This window comes from Hyperoodon ampullatus, assembly GCF_949752795.1.
Source record: "Hyperoodon ampullatus genome assembly, chromosome: 20".
Taxonomy (NCBI): Eukaryota; Metazoa; Chordata; class Mammalia; order Artiodactyla; family Ziphiidae; genus Hyperoodon; species Hyperoodon ampullatus.
This window is the reverse complement of record NC_136933.1, coordinates 30,776,751-30,792,312: the sequence shown is the minus strand read 5'-3', so window position 1 is coordinate 30,792,312 and position 15,562 is coordinate 30,776,751. Positions and strand designations below refer to the sequence as shown.

The following is a 15,562-nucleotide window of genomic DNA, read 5'->3' as shown; positions in this document are numbered from 1 at the left end:
CACCAACATAGCACATGTGAAATCCTGAGGAAAGAGAGTTTAGAGTAATTCAATATGATCGAGTGTAAAGAAGCAAGTTTCAGAGATGAGACTGGACAGCTAAGCAAGTGCCCAATCAGAATGGAAGTTAAAAGCCACTCCAAGGAGCTTGAAATTCATTCTGAGGTGTGGAAAACCTCTTAGAAAATGCCTTCATAATGTAAGTGATGTGTTGAAGTTAGCATGTTGGAAATGTCACTCTGGCTGCAGAGAGATGAGATTAAGAGGTAAGAGATTAAAGGCCAGCAACAGTGGTGGCCGTAGGGCTGTGAAAAGCATCTTGGTATCTCATTCACAATGCCTAGAAGTCAAGATAATAGGCCATTTAGGGCAATAGGTCCCAAAATCTTATAACATTTACCATACCATTCTTCTTTTTGAATATTCTAGCAGAATGTCACTTAGAAATAAAATTCAGCCATTTGCTGAGCCTGCTAATCTATTCAGACGATGTAAGATTTTTCTTAACTCTTAATATATAAATTTAATTTTTTCCTCGACATTAATTTTACACTGGAAGAAAAACTAAAAATATAAAATATCACAGAATGAAATAATTAACAGGCAAATTTAGCATTTACTCTAAGTATTGTGGTCCATGGCCTGGCTTTCTTTGGGTTCAGTGACAAAGTATGAAATAGGATAAGGGAATATATAATTTATTTGGTAAATGATGGACCCTCAAGTGCTACCCTGGCCTCACTTACCTCTAATGGTCTAAAAGTTGGCCAGTACGCAGCCCTGGGCTCCCCAGACCTGACTGAGACTGTACTCTGAGCCGTTTGAATCACCAGCGTGGAGTGAACTCTCAGGGCACACAGAGAGGTGCTGGGGAGAAGTTTCCATTCATTTGTAGCCATGAACTTACCTTTGTCTTTTGCACATCTTATTTGCTGGTCTGTGTAATCATTCTGTGTCAACTTCAAGCCCAGGCTGGCCTTTATGTTTAATTCAAGTAAACACTCCAAGAAGTGTTTTTGTGCATTATCTCATTTAACTCTATAAGGTAAGGAAAATTATCCCAGTTTTTTTAGATGAGGCTTAGAAAGATGATGTGGTTTATCCAGTCACACCATTACGCATTTGAACACTTTCATTGGAAAGTTAGGGTTTAAACCTAAGGTTTTCGAAAATAATACACAATACCAGTTAGTAAACCACCTTTCAGTTAACATTCTATTATTTAGGAATATAATATTTCTAAAAACTACCTTTCAAATAGTACCTTACTTTCTTCTTTTGCATTACACATAAATGTCTGGTTTTTTACCTCTGAATGTTTATGTTCAAAATGAATAAATGATGCCCACATATTTAAACTCAACTTTTGTAATAAATGTAAAGTTCAGTATATTGTATAATAAAAATTAAAAATCCACAAACTACTTTTATTGGTCACAAATTAAGTTTGTAGACAATGCATCATTTTTCCTTTTTTTTTTTTAACTTTACCTTCACTATATCTTCTCCATCTTCTTTGAGTCTGGTCACTGTACAGAACTAATTTTTTTGTTTCTTTTCCTTCCCATTTTCTCTGGCAACTCCTAAATCCCCAAGAAATATAACAGACACTTGAATCTCCCCCAAAGGGTGCCTCTTTTTCCTGTATTTGTTATATGTGGCATCTAAGACATCTACACAGTTTATATATTCTTCCAGGAGAAGAAATCTGGAAGGCACAATCTGTTTAACCAGTGACACAAAACTGATATGATACTTCCTTTTTAAAATATTTTGTACTCTTTTATAGGACATTCACAGTCTAAAAATAGCGTCTTTTCTTAAAAGCACTTGTAAGCATTTCATGTCATTTCTTAATCGCGTAAAAGCTTTTTCGTAGAATTATACTTGTCAAATTGAGCACCATCGTGTAATCAAGCAGTCATTCAAAATCAGATGATAATTAAAATAAAAATCCTTTCACTTTCTAGATAAACATGAAGCATACTGTTGTTTTTAATGGAAGTTCCTATTTGGTTGTGTTTTTACCTTGATTGTAGGATTGAATATAAAAATACCGTTCATTTTGGAAAATGCCAAATGCTGTAACCCTTAAGCTCCTGAAAATTGTGCTATCCACTTGAATCTCCCAAGCAGACTCCTTGATTTTTCTGTATCTGTAGTATATGGCTTCTTAGACATCACCTATGGGTTTAGATTTTCTCCCGGTGGTAGAAACCTGGAGGCCTTTGAATGTTCTGGAGTGAACCATTCACTCTATATCAGTATCACATCTGAATTCATGGGTGCCAAGCCTGTTTCTCGTGAATATACCTCAGCAGACTCAAGCTATCTAGATAGTCCATGTCATGAACAAAATAGAAAGAAAATTTAAAAACTCCTCAAATGTGTTGTACTGTGGCCAAAGCCATTACGGCAGCCCCCTGTTTGACTTGATGGTGCACAAGATGAAAACGTTCCTATAAAAAAAGAAATTAACAAATATAAAAAAGTATTTTCTCTGAGAAAATGTAGTTTCTAAAATGTGTTCGTTTTCTGGTTGGTAAGACCAGACAGTGAATTGGTAAACGGTCTGTTCAGGTTTTAATGGTGAAGCAGCCCAGGCAGGGGTCTGTGGCTTGGGTAGAGGTTTGCTGTACGTAGTGCAAAACACATTCTCTTTGGCTGGATGACAAGTAGTTTTCAAGTGTAGAGAAGTCCTCTTCCTGTCCCCCACAGGAGCGTCACCTCGACACAACATATGTAGCTTTCTGTTGCCAAAAAGGGGGCAGATTTTGAATCTTGGCTTTCAAAAAGCTGTTCCATCTGTAGCTCTTGATCATTTCTATAAATTCTCTAACTTCTTTTAGAAGAATGGTATGTGTCTTCAGGAGAACTGATGTGCCTGCAGAATATTTAAACAGTTCTGATAGATTTTATTTCAAGAAGCTGTGTTGGACTCATTCATTATAAAAAGAAAGAAAGGAGAATAGCAGTCTTTACCTCTGACTGCATGTTCTCTACATGCCCTGGAAGGCAATGGCTGAAAGCCAACCTGTTTGGTCCATTAACTGCAGAGAAAGGTTATGATTAGAGGGGAAAACTCAGAGGTAAAGCATGAGTGGACGCACTGGTATTCTAACGCTCCTCTGGAAATCATAATGCAAGGTGAGAACTGCCTCAGCGATAGGTATATCTGATGAATTTAACTCTATTAAACTTATGAATTGATATGTTAAAGACAATCAGGTACAACTGAGTTGGGGAAAAAAGGGGGGAAAAAAAAAAGAAAAATGAAGCTAGTGACCACAAGTCAACTGATTGGTGTAAATTGAAGTCATTCATGTAATTTGAGTTGAATCCCTTCAGATTTTTTCCTCCAGCTAAAGGCTTATTTTACTGAGCACTGTTTTTCTAACAAAGTTTGACCTGCTGCTCTTCAGAATCCTCACCTTGGCAAGGGTTATATTTTCTTCATCTATAAATCTGTAAAAAGGGGTAAAATCAAGTTAATGAAAACACTGTCCCTAATTTCTCACACTTTTTGAAACATCTTAATTAAATGACCTATTTTAGAGACCAAAGAATACCATATACTTACCTGATTTATGATCATTTTACTTACAAGAGGGATATTTTTTCTTACTATAAAAAGCCCCAATAGGTTTACAGTCTACTGTGGGAATGGGAGATTGAACAAATAAACTGCCAAATGAATGTGTAATAAACTGCATTAAGTGCTAAGAAAAAAATTAAGTTCATTTCGAAGGAAAAGCATTGGGACACCCTAATTTTGATCGGGGGAGTTGAAAGGTGGTTTGGAGAACATGACATATGAGTAGAGGCTATAAGATGATTAGGAAATGGTTTAGGTGAAGAGTGATTTGGTGACAGCAGGGGAATTAAAACAGCATTAGGTAAAGTTCTAGAACAGTGTGGTGGAGGGAGGTTGCTGACAGAAGCCTGGTGTTGATGGGGTATAATACGGAAGGGGGAGAACTATTAGATGAATTTGTGGTGCAAGTCGGAGTCTGGGTAATAGCGATTGACAAGTTGTATTGAAGATTGGGTTTTATTTTAGAGGTAACAGTTTCCGAAGGGTTTAAGGCAAGGGAGTGATGTAATTTATTTAAATTCTTAAAAGCATCTCTCCAGTCTTTTCAGTGGAGAATAAATTTGAGATGGTCAAGGCAAGAGGGAACAGCCCAGGTAACAGGTGATGGTGACCTGTTCTAGTTAATGGCAGTGGACATAAAGAAAAGCAGAAGAGTTCAAGGCATTTTGCACATCGAATATATAGCATTTGGAGGTGGAATGTACATTGGTAATGAGAGAAGAGTGTGCTAAGGATGGCTACCAGGCTTTGGGCTGAGTCACTAGCTGAATGGAGTTGCCATTTAATAAAAATGAAGGAGGCCAAAGAGACTTTAATGTGGAGCTGGAGAGAATTCACACATACTAAGTGGGAGGTGTGCACAAGATGTCCAGTTGATATAAAAAGTGGGTTCTTGGCTATCAATCTCGACCTTTTATTTTTTTCCTTGAAATTCAACAAGTTTCATTCTCCATTGAAGGTATGCATGTTGTCTTTGGTATGTGAAGGATGAGCTCTTTCATGGACAAAAAGTTTTCCTCTTTAGAGAGAAAAAATTTTCCCCCAAGTTTTATATTCTTGTTTTCTTAATTTGTGTTTCAGAAAGAAACATATCACATGGTATTTATATATTCTATAAAAGCAAGCAAAATGAACTGCAAAAATAGTAGCCAAAAAGTAGAAACAACCCAAATGTCCATAGACTGTTGAATGGACAAACAAAATGTGATATATATATGTACACACACACACACACACACACACACACACACACACACAGGAATAATATGCAGCCACAAAAAGGAATGAAGGACTGACACATGCTACGCCGTGGCTGAATCTTGAAAAATATATGCTAATGGAAAGAAGCCAGACACAAAAGGACACATATTGTGTGATTTTTTTTATGTGAAATAAATGGCAAATCCATAGAGACAGAAAGCAGATGATTGATTGTCAAGTCCTGGGGGTAAGAAGGAAAGAGCTATTGCTTAATACGTATGAAGGTTCTTTTAGGGATAATGGAAAGTTCTGGAACTAGATAATGGGGATGGTTGTAGAACGTTACAAATATATTAAACACATAGAATTTTGTACTTTTATGTGTATGCATTTTACCACAATCATAAAGGGGTCAAATAAAATACTTATTGACTAAAGCAACATATCCCAAATCATGTTCCACAAGGCTGTATGCAAAGTGTTTGTGGGAGAATAATTCTAATAACACTAACTATAGAACTTCATGTGGATATTGATTACATTCTATTAAAATCAACAGTAGCTTAAGATTTTTTTAATTAAAAAATTTCTATCAGAGAAGAAAAACAAATTCAAAGGAAGTTATTTTCTTTGGATATATAGAAGACTGTTAAGGAAAAAAACCTGCCTGTTTTCTGATAATAGAAGATCTATTTCTATAAGAAATCAATATTATTAAAGTTTACCATTGAGACATGTAGAATGTTCTGTTTCACGCTGTTAATAAAGGGTTTATAATTAAATAGTCTGGGGTTATTCTACATCATTACATTTTATTCCCTAGATAAACTACATTTAATAAGACCATGTTGCAAATGTTAAGAATTTGACACATCATTAAGTGGAAAGTGAAATTAAGTTTCATTGGTTATTGAGTAAGTCATGCTGTATTTAAAACTTAAAAATTTTAGTAATATTAGTCAAAATAATATGATTATTAAAAATAGCATATCTTGGGCTTCCCTGGTGGCGCAGTGGTTGGGAGTCCGCCTGCCGATGCAGGGGACACGGGTTCGTGCCCCGGTCTGGGAGGATCCCACGTGCCGCGGAGCGGCTGGGCCCGTGAGCCATGGCCGCTGAGCCTGTGCGTCCGGAGCCTGTGCTCCGCAACGGGAGAGGCCACAACAGTGAGAGGCCCGCGTACCGCAAAAAAAAAAAAAAAAAAAAAAAAAAAAAAAAAAAAAATAGCATATCTTTAGAAGAAAAAAATACTTGGTGGCAATCACAGGAAGGAAATTGATTTCATGTGTGTTGATTGATGATCATCCACAGGGAAAGATTCCTTTTAAAAAACTACGTGTTTTGGAAGTAGAGACAGTTCTGAAAGAAATTTCAAAACTACTGCAAAATAAATTGTAAGGCATTGGATTATTTATGAAAAATTGTAGCAGCATCTATTTTTAACAGATTTCTTGGGATGTAATTCATATATCATAACGTTTTCCCATTTAAAGATTACAGTTCATTGTGTTTTAGTATATAGGCAGAGATTTGAAAGCATCACCATGATCTAATTTTAGAACCTTTGCATTACCCAGAAAGGAGCCTCCTACCCATCTCCCCTACCACTCTCCCAGTCCTAGGTAATCACTAGTCAATCTTCCTTTTGTCTCTGTAGATGAGCAGCTCTGTCTTAAAGTGGTAATCCGTTTTGGTTTTATTCCTGGTGTTCTTAGTATTTGAATGAAGGTCTCACCCTGAATGTTATGGGGAAAGAAGAAGCAATCATCTGCATCAGTCCTTGAGACAGTCATATTTATTTCTGACCAATTGCAGGCATGTTCATGTATTCTCTTTTTGTTTTCCCCAGCTGGTGTTCCTTCCCCAGAATCCTTTCGTGTTTTAAATCTAGCAGCCTTCTACTGTATGCATGAATAACATTGTATCTGCCCAGAAATATATACTTAAATTTGGACATTTAAATCCTTTGTTACATTTTAGTCTGACAAATGTACTGTATTGATTTCAATCAGAGTTTAAATATATTCCATAATAATTAGAACAATGATCAATAAAAGAGCAGCAAATCAGCACTAAACATAATAAGTTTACTCCCAGGCCTTGAATGCTTGACGTACAGGGGATATTAGTGCTACTTACTGTAAATGTTTTTGAGTGAGTAAATGAAAGATAAATGAATGAGTGAATAAAAATATGGCAAACTGACCATATATGGGCAAAATACCATATATTATTAATACCAACTATAGATGCTCATGGCTGTATTTCTTTTATAGTGTTTATAATATTAAGTAGCATCTAGGCACTCAACTGAGAACTCAGCAAACTGAGAAAATGCACTAGATGTCAGGTGAGCGTAGTACTCATGAGAAATTCAAAGCACTTTGAGAGGACAGTTAGACTTGAGGAAACTAGGATCTCTTTCAGGCATTTAAAGCTTATTATCTGACAGCTAAGAAATTGTTGACATTATTCACCATGTTTATAGACTACAAATGTGAAATTAATTTAGATTTCATAATTTTTATCTTTAATTTTCTGCTGGGAAAGGGAAACATTATTCTGGTGAGTTGTAGTCATTTAAAAAAGTATCAGTATGTTATTAATAGTTAAATTATACATTTCCAAATTATTTAATCCAAAGTTTGAAATGCGTTACCTATTTAATCATCCAACATAGATATAAAGATTGAATAAAAGTGTGTAACTTTTGTGGATCAGTGTCTACCTGAAATATTGGTAGAAGGATCTTGTATTTTAATACAAATACAATGTTAAATTATAATAACATAATCATCATTCCATTCATTCAACACATAATTATTGGAGATCCTATTGTCTGTAGCAGAGTAGTAGTTGAAATCCTGGACTCTAAAGTAAGGTCCACAATTTTAGTGTCTAAGAAAATTCAGTGTGCAACTTAACCTCTTGAATTTTCGAATGGGTCTTTACTTCTTTCCATGAGATTCTGTGTCAGTAAATTCAGGATGATCATAGCACCTTCCTCATAAGTTTTTATGAGGGTTAAATGAAATAAAATACCTTAATACAGGACCCTGGTATAAAATAAGCTTTGAATATCTTTAGCCAGTGTTCCTATGTCTTTTGATCTTCCATCATTACATTTACATTTACATTACATTTACATAGTTTACACTTCAGACATACCCAGATGAGCATCGCCCATTTTAAAAGCACTACTTTTCTATATTTTTATCCCCAAGCAAAGATCTTGACATATATCTCTATCTTTGGACCTTCCTCCCTCCCTCCCTCCCTCCCTCCCTCCCTCCCTCCCTTCCTATCTATCTGCCTTTATTTAATGACTGAACAGTTAACTACTCCTGAAGCTATAGTTTTATAAATATTCCTTAGATGTTCAATTTATATAGAGAATATCCATCCTTTTCCTATAATTTTCCTCTGATTTATAATCTGCCTTTGAATCTTGACTTTAATCTTAAATCTTTTACTGTATTTCATCAATCACAGAGTCTTTTGAATATATTTTTATAAAATACCCTAGAATTCTATAACATGAAAAGGTATAAAAGATAAAAATAATTCTCCAAGAAATGTTGTATTACTTGGTTGTGCTTTTCTCAGATGCCTTCTTATAGATCTGTCCGTTTTGAATATCATCAGCATGCAATTCAATATCAATAACATGTTCTTGGGAATTACTTGGGAACTGTCAAAGGTTAAAAAAATATACACGTGGGTCAATTTGATTTGAGGAGAAAATGTTTTAGATTTAGGTGAAAAAAAGAGCATTCTTATATTCTTTGTGGTTATATTCCAAAGAATAAAATTCCTTCCTTCTGGAAGAGAGAACTGTTATCTCCCTTTGTTAAAATAAAATTCTTCATATTTTAGATACTAAATTTTTTATTACAAAGTAATGCAGAATCATGGTAAAACATCAAAAGCTATAGGACGATATAAGACAAAAAATAACAGCCCCATTTTAGTCCTCCCCAAAACCCAAGATTCGTTTCTGGGCTAACAATCATTAATAGATTCATGTATGTCTATAAGTTTTCAATTCAAACACAAAATATCAGTTTATACACATAATCTGTCAGTAAGGAAACTGAGTTGTCTTTTTACGTGGCAAAGGTAGACTTCCAGGATAGTTTTGACATCTTTTTCTAGAAAGAGAAAAAGACCCTCAATTCACAAAAATTATTTAGCCAGCTACCTTCAAAAGGGAGAGGACTTCCCTGGTGGCGCAGTGGTTGAGAGCCCGCCTGCCGATGCAGGGGACACGGGTTCGTGCCCCGGTCCGGGAAGATCCCACATGCCGCGGAGCGGCTGGGCCCGTGAGCCATGGCCGCTGAGCCTGCGCGTCCGGAGCCTGTGCTCCGCAACAGGAATGGCCACAACAGTGAGAGGCCCGCGTACCAAAAAAAAAAAAAAAAAAAAAAAGGCAGAAAGTGGGTACAGAAAGAGCATTTTACACTTTCTATAAAAAGATTCAATTTCTTATCATCTTGATCTTTTATCTTCAATGCTAAGTTGTCTTGAAGAATTATCTATGTGTAAATAAGGTCATTATCTTGTCTTCTTCTCATCTCCTATTCCTTTAACTTCTGTTTTGTTTGGTTCCATGCATCAAAGTCACAAAAATCACTTCCTTTTCTGGAGGAAATCATCATCGTAAGGCAGATAATTCATGTAGCCACAACCATCAAATAACTGGAGATTTTCTTCAGACACTGACAGCGAGACCCACATGCCCTGAAGAGCCTTCAGAATCATCCACAACCTGGCTGTGCTGGCACCTACTGGGTCCTTGATCATTTACGAGTGACCGAATATATGAGCTAGAGATTGAGTTTTGCACAGTATTGTTTTCATCGTATAACGTGTTTGTGGTGTGCCCTATGTTACAAACAAAACCCAGTCCATACTGTCAGGGAGTGTAGAGTCTAGCGATTTTTGTGACTTTGATTTGTTTATAAATGGAAGAGACGGAGTGCCTTGTATAAATTCACGTGGACTTGGAAAGAAAATTTGATGTCCTGGTAGCTTTTAAAGGGCTAAATAGAAAGCCGGCTGCCTCCTGCTGGCTGCTAGTATGTGGTTTCGTGTGTGGAGATTTTGTATATCCTGCTGTGCCCCAGGAGAGGGACCAGAAGATGTGCTCATTATCTTGTATTTATTTTTATATACGAGGATTTTCATACTGTTACAACCCCGGGAGCAATCACTGAAAAACACTCCTTGTTTTTATAAATCTAAAGAAGTTTTCTCAATGTTCCTTTTAGCCTCTACAAAAATGGTCATCTCTAGATTTAATTTGCTGTTTTCTCCCTGGCGGCTCTCTGCCAGTTTCTTCTAAGTAACAAGTCACATTTATGCAGTGCTGTACAGTTAGAAAGATATTTCACGTATATAATCACGTGCTTGGAATTAACTGGTGAAGCCAGCGGGTTTGACTGATTCTAGCCACATTTAAGACTTTTTTCATATAATGTGTTACTCTGTATTGACTTCTCGAAAATTTATTCAATTTCAGAAAAATATGTTACTATTGAGAAAGCAAAATGCCTCTGTTTTCTTATGTCTTTTCCTAATGTTTCCAATTTTTAAAAAGGAAATTAGGTAAACAAGGGGAAATAATATTTGCTAAGCGCTTTGTTTTTATGTCTCAGGCGTGTGCTGAGTGTTTTAAACTAAGTAACACATATTTTAAACCTGACAGTAGCTCTTGGATACTATCCTGGTCTAACAATGTAGGACACGGGGGGCTTGGAGAGGTCAGATGTATCTCCTGGGGTCACTCCACTGGCTGGAAGTGAGCACGGCCTCAATTAGACTGAGACCTTTCTCCGCACCCCCCGCCGAGGACCGCCCTCCTTCCATGGACGGTCTGCACTGTTCATTTTCCCATGCTTTTGCTGTGGTTTGAAGTGGAAGATTATATCATACATTTGCAATTCTTATCCTTTCAGGTTCAGTGGATGGTTCTACCATATCCCAGTCGCACAAGCCAAACATTGTCAGTTATTTGAAATTCTTGTCTTCAGACTCAACATGAACATGTTTCCCGTCCCCATTGCTATGGCCTTAACTCAAATCTTGTCATCTCTGACTGGACTATGTCATTAATCTCCTAAATGTCCACCCTTATTTCTATCTCTCCACCAAAAATCCATCCATCAGAGTTCTTGCAAAGCATCCTTCAGTACCTCCTCATCATCTTGTAACAGAACTCTACACTCTTCTTTCTTTAACTTTTACTGTTCCCTTTATCACCACGTCTAACTCCTGTACCTTCCAGAACATACTAGAACCCTCATCATCTGAATAACTTGAAATTCCTAATGCATCCGACCTTGGGTCCCATGGTGACACACTCAACCCTGAAACCTCTTCTCCGCTTATTGTCTCTCACCTATACAATACCAGCTCATCTTTCAGGGCTCAGTGCAAAGGTTACCTGTTCTAGGAAAGCTTTCCTTCATCTCACCTTATAGCCGACACCTCCCTGTCTTCCTGCAAACTAGGTGGTGTCAAGGATTATGACTAATTCTTCTTTCCTAATCTCCGGGGCTCACTGTAGTGACTGAAACACGGAAGTCATCAAGTAAAATGCTAACGAATGAAAACAGAAATTCATTCATGGAACCTGGGTAGATGGATTACTAGACTTCTTGGCTCATTCAGGAACGCTGCAGAATCACCTATAATACAATCGGTTGTGTGTGTCTGTGGTATTTCCAAGAAATTGTTTATTGGGCTGGCAGAGAAGTAGGTACTACTGCCACTTACACATACAGTTTTATATGGAAGCAATTCATAGTTTCTTTATTATCAGATTGAACTTAAGGAAAACATGATTCAGTTTTATTTCAAACATATTAAAACTGTTTGAAAATAAACATTTTTAGTTACCCTGAACCTCAGCAACTGAGAATGTTACTATTGGTCATATGGTTCCAAAGTTTTATTTTAGAACCGAAAATCACTTTCTTCTTGAAAACTATAAGATAAATTCTGTGTCTGGTCTTCTTGACTGCATTTGAAACCCCAAATTTTGATTGTGGTATTCAAGTAATTACAGAGAAGAAAATAATAATTTATTTTAGCTATAGCTAAGAATGCCATATATATTTTTTTCATTTAAAACATCTTTCAGTACATTTATCACAGTGGTAACCAGAAATGCCACGCTGTTTTTTACAGTATTATGATTCTTTTTCCCTCATAACTACAACAAATTACATTTCTGAGTGTTTATGATTTTATAACACAAGAGAGAATTTTAAATTATAAAAATGTTAAATGTTTTCTTTTACCCTTACAGTATTATAATGTTCAAATTACACAAAAGTTTTTTTTAAAGATTTTCTCTCTGTCTCTTTGTCTTTAGAAACAATTGAAAAGTGCTTAAGAGAAAAACCTGTGTGTGTGTTTCTGTGTATATATATGTGTGTATGTGATATATACAAAAAATATGTTTATTTGATTTAGAGCAATAAGAAAATGGAGTCAATGAATATTTCACTTTGTTGCTGGAATAAAATTGTTGGACACCGACATCTGGAATAAATTGAAGGCAGAATAATTAACTGCATATTTTCTCTATTTTAATTAAATAAATAGTTTACAATTCTTTTTTTGCCTTTTCTTTGGCATATAGGTTCTGCATGTAGGTAAAACAAATGTGAACATCTCTCTAGACACTGGCTTTGTGTATAATCTCTTCTTCAGTTTGAAGGCTGTTACTGTGCTTTGAAGTAAGTAACCAACACCTTGAAAGGAAGTACATTTAAAAACATAGTTAAAAAAAAACATATTAGGGGGAATGGATATGGGGAGTGTGACACTCAGAGCCTAAAAACTAGGTGGGAAATATATGCAGCTCAGCTCACCAGTCTGCAGGGGGGAATCCACAGGCACTTCCATTTTTTTTTTTTTTTTTTTTTTTTTTTTCCGGTACGCGGGCCTCTCACTGTTGTGGCCTCTCCCGTTGCGGAGCACAGGCTCCGAACACGCAGGCTCAGCGGCCATGGCTCATGGGCCCAGCCGCTCTGCGGCATGTGGGATCTTCCCGGACCGGGGCACGAACCCGTGTCCCCTGCATCGGCAGGCGGACTCTCAACCACTGCGCCACCAGGGAAGTCCCGGCACTTCCATTTGTACAAAAGAAATGATTCTCATCAGAAGCACAGAACAAAGATTTCTTTTTCCAAATAAATAAATTAATTAAATAAAAAAGAAAAACATAATTATTTAAGAATCTGAGCCCTAAAATTTAACATTGAGAGTTTTGGGATTGCTTTTATTTCTACTTAGGTTGTTGCTTTGAATTGAACAAAATGTGTTTAAATTATGAAATCGAAATCCAAATTTAAGGTTAAACCACTGGTATACAGAAAGTCAGAAGCTTGGGGGTGTTTGTTATCCTCAGATGTTTCTTTATATTTTTGTTTAGAAACTACTTTTGTGATTGAAAGGATTGCATGCGGCACTTTTCATGGTGCTAACCTATACCTTTCAATTAATCCCTACCTTCTGAACCAAGGACCTTGTCGTTGTTGTTATTGTTGTCTCTTTAATCAGCTAACTTGAGCACGTCAAGAAGATTTTTTATTTAGCACACCAGGCACATATGCATGTATCTAGCCAATACGTGGTATTATTCAATACTAAAGTTGTACTTGGAATTAGCTTTGGGTGAGTGAGGGATCCGGATTAAAAGAAGTAGTTGACATATCTGCTTATTAAGATAAATTGAGAAATAATGAGTAGGTAATACTTTTAATGGGGAGTTTGGAGACACATGACATGATGGAGCGGAGCCTAGAGCCTTCTAGGGAGAGTAATGGGTGTAAGCAAGGCACTGAGGAGAAAACACACTTCCCTATGAAGGCTGGACCTGCCTGGTGTTTTGATGTGGGTTTGGGCACAGTTGCATAACTCAGGGAACAGTAGATGCTGGGGTCCTTAAAAGGTGGTGATGATCCTGGATGCAGGAGGCAAACACAATCAAATGTTGGACACGACATAGGTCCTTGCAAAGTAATATGTATTTAAATTGAATCAAACACTAAAAATGGAAATAGAATTTTCAAGGGGAGAAAAGGTCTCAAAATTGTATGCATAGTGAGTTGGAAAGTAGAGAAACGGAATGTGGAAGACCATTTAGGAGGTTGTTAGTTTAGACCTGAGGGGACAAAGAGTTTGCTAGAAGATGATGAAGAATTAAGATTTAAATGCCAAAGAGTAAAATATCTTATAGTGAAGGGAATAGGAAAATTGGGGCTTTGAATAAGATAGTTTATGAAGGTAAAAACAAATTGTTTCAGGGCTTATTAATTCAGTTAAAACTATTTACTAGTGAGATTTCCTTTTAAAATGACATTCCTGTTTTTATCTCTGAAACGTAATTATCTCCAGCCTATTTCACTTTGATATTTTTCATTTGAAACCTGAGGTAAAAGATGTTTCTCTGCTCGTATATGAATTTTAGTAACTCAACTCTGTTGAGTTGTTCATAAATTGCATTCTAATCATTTTGAACAGCTTTCTCCTAATAAACATAAAACGTCACTGGATATTATTTTTAGGATATGTAAATATAGATCTCATGTTAAAATTAATTTCTTCTTTATGGTTAAGAACAACTGAAGGATGCTGAACATAAAACGTCAAACATTAATGATGTCGAAAATGTCTGGGATTGTTTTATGTAGCATAACAGGGATAAGGCTGTGGGTCTACCTCTGGAAGTGAGCTAACATGTGTGGGTTTTAACTTTGTGTTCCATATGGGAAATGTAGACACTACATTTCAGCCCATGGGAACACTAATGAAATTTCTTAAATGATACTTTCCAAAACTGGAGAGCATTCTGTCTTTTGGATCTTAGCACACGGCCAACCATGAAGCTTGCCTTTCTAACCACTGCATTGGCAGGAGGCATTCACCCTACACAGATGGAACCTTACCACAGCCCCGTGAAGGAAGCTATTTCTCATCTCACGGTCTAGGTGAGGTACCCAAGTCCCTTTTAAGGAAAGAGACATGATAACCAAGAGGGAGATGCTGCAGGACACCGTTTATAAAACAGGAAGAGGTCTTTGTCTCTTAACCTTTATTTTCATGTAAGAGAAATGTAAGCAAATAGAGGGAGACAGAAATAAGGCTGTTTCCCTTAATTATAATGGGTCAGAAGTGGGTATTCCTCGCAGTTGAGGGCTAGCAACCAACCTTCGAACTCTTGGGAAGCTTCTGCCAGGCTGCTTCTTTGGCTCAATCCTTCCTTCTTGGAACAGACTTTGTTAGAGGCTACGGAAGGGTCACCCTGTTCTCCCTGAGGAGGACAGGAGGACCAAGTGTGACGGGGTTTGAGAGGCACGTGGGCATCAATCAGGCAAACATGGGAGAATTCCAGGTGGAGAGGACACAGGTACGAAATCACAGGATTGTAAATAAGCTCATCTGAGTTGGGGAGCTCTTCAGTATCCTGTCCACGGAAGAGTTTAAATTCTGAGAAGGCCATGAAGAGCACTGAAGACCTTCACAGAGAGCAGGGATTTGATATCTTTGCCTTTTAAACCGTCATCCTGGACTGGTTAGACACTAACTGCCTATGCAAGACCTGAGGAGAAAATAAATAATCTTCCTAAGCAAGAAATGACCTGTGTAAATGGTAAGGGGACAGAGAGGCAAGGACAGATTGGAAAGTATTACTGGGTAGAACGGAGTGGATGTGGCTCGTGGGAGCGTTCAGAGAAAGGAAAAAATGGAAGATTC

General features: G+C 36.9%; 1 protein-coding gene across 1 annotated transcript in view; it reads left to right on the top strand.

Moving 5' to 3' along the window:
- GPM6A (glycoprotein M6A) overlaps positions 1-15,562 on the top strand; it is a gene marked incomplete at its 3' end in the record, with an annotated part of 123,183 nt that overhangs the window by 35,780 nt on the left and 71,841 nt on the right. The gene's annotated exons all lie outside the window — the stretch shown is intronic.